Source organism: Myotis brandtii, unplaced genomic scaffold, assembly GCF_000412655.1.
Source record: "Myotis brandtii unplaced genomic scaffold, ASM41265v1 scaffold187, whole genome shotgun sequence".
Taxonomy (NCBI): Eukaryota; Metazoa; Chordata; class Mammalia; order Chiroptera; family Vespertilionidae; genus Myotis; species Myotis brandtii.
In genome coordinates, this window is record NW_005356944.1 from 420,540 (window position 1) to 422,925 (window position 2,386).

Genomic DNA, 2,386 nt, shown 5'->3' on the forward strand with positions numbered 1-2,386 from the left:
TCCCGCCCTCGGCCCTCCACGCGGCTCCGACCCAATTCTGCCCGAACTCCGAGAGCTGGGCATGGCCCCGCGATGCGGAACGTTTTGCTGCCAAGGGCCCCGGCTGGTCTCCCCGCGGGTCACCTGGGTCCCGCCCCGCACCCCATCCCGCACCCAGTCTTCGGGAGGCCCGGTCGGGCTGCCCTTGGGGAGGTGACAAGTGACACGAACAGGTACCGGTTCCGCCCCGGGGCGGGCAGGTGAGTGGCCGGGACGGAATCTAGAGCAGCCCGGGAGGCAGGGGCACAGAGTGGGATTTGAAGGTCGGAAACTTGAGGGCCAAGTGACGTTTTCCGGGGAAGAATTGGGGTGATTTTTTAAATATATATTTTTCCGAGTATTTTACAAAGACTATAAAGATGGATTTTTAACATACTTTTAATCTTTCTATACTAATACTATTTGGTAAATATAATCATGAATATTTTTACAACCAGTTCCAGCTTTGCCCCCCTGGGGTACACTGGCCGCTTGCAACTTCTGGGGGTGTAACTTACAAACACAGCATTCAGGTCGGGCTAGTTGCAGACCTGCCCCGATGCTTGGGCCTCCTGCTGAGTGTGGCAATGACCCTGGACAGGGCTGGGTCAGGGACACATGCCGGCGGGAGGAGGGCAGTGATTGGCCTTGGGAGTGAGGGCAGAGAGGGGAGGTCAGAAGTCAGGGGCCTCCGTGGCTCAGTGGACAGAGCGTCAGCCTGCGGACAGAAGAGTCCCGGGTTTGATTCCCATCAGGGCGCATGCAGGAGGCAACCAATCGATGTGTTTCTCTCACATCGATATTTCTCTCTGTCTTTCCCTCGCTCTTCCACTCTCTCTAAAAATCAGTGGGAAAATATCCTCAGGTGAGGATTTAAATTAATTAATTAATTTTTTTTTTTTTTAAAAGTCAGGGGCCAGGAAGGAAGGTCCAGGGGCCTGCAACATTCCAGGACCACCAGCAAGGCCTGTGCCCTCTCCCAGAAAGGCCAGTGAGATGAGTTCAGGATGTGGTACTCGGGCCTCCGTGCCCAAGGGCACCTCTCCGCTTGCCACTTCTCTCAGAACTCAGCAGTGCAGGAAGGGCCTCGCCACCTGCACCCAGTACAGCAGCCGTGTAAGGCACTAGCACGCTGACCATTCGCTCCCCCTCCACTCACCCGTCATGTGCTCCCACCGCCCAGGAGGCAGCTCTGCCCCCTGGCACAGACAGGCAACCGAGACCGGCCCCGGGTCAGCACAGCCTGCGAGGGTTGAGCCCGGGCTTCCGTCCAGGGTTTTTTGGTTCCCATCTGTGGTCTGGAAAGCGATTGCACAGATGTCACTGATTCGGTAAATGATGTGGGTGACCCTGTGTGTTAGTTTTCTGTTGCTGCCGTAACTAATTATTGCACATTGAGTAGCTTAAACAACGCAACGTGATCTTAAAACTCTGTAGGATAGAAGTCTGACGGGGGTCTCCCTGGGCTGAAGGTGTCAGCAGGGCTGTGTTCCTTCCTGGGAAGTTGCCTTTCCCAGCTTCCAGAGACCACCCACATTCCTTGGCCTGTCAGGCGGTGGTGCACCTCTGGCCATTCCCCCAGGGTGGCCTTTCCCTCCGCCTGGCTTTTGCTTACCTGGTTCATTCTCAAGGACGTGTGTGATTACCTGGGGCCCACCGGGATAACCCATGACAATCTTCCTATTGAAAGTCTGCCGAGTTCCACCTGCAACCTTCACTTCTCTTTGCAGTCATCCCGATATGCCAAGGTTATGGGTTTGAACTCTGCTCAGGGCACATCGAGAATCAACCAATGAATAAGTGGAACAACATATTAATGTCTCTCTCCCTTCTCCTCTCTCTCTAAAATCAATTTTAAAAATTAAATAAAATAGCCCTAGCCAGTTTGGCTCAGTGGATAGAGTATTGGCCTGAGGACTGAAGGGTCCCAGGTTCGATTCCAGTGAAGGGCACATACATCGGTTGCAGGCTCCATCCTCGGCCCTGGTCCCAGAGCACGTGCAGAGGCAACCAATTGATATATCTCTCACACATCGATGTTTCTGTGTGTCTCTCCCTCTCCCTTCCACTCTCTAAAAAATCAATGAAAAAAATATCCTCGGGTGAAAGTCCCAGAGCACGTGCAGAGGCAACCAATTAATATATATCTCTCGCACATCAATGTTTCTCTCTCTGTGTCTCTCCCTCTCCCTTCCACTCTCTAAAAAATCAATGAAAAAAATATCCTCGGGTGAAGATTAACGACAACAGAAAATTAAATATAATTAAAAAGCAAGCCATGGATCAGGACTTGGTTTGTGATTTCAGTTGAGAGGCCTGGCCACACACCTGCGTGGATGTGGACGGAAGCATGATTCCCACTGGACCT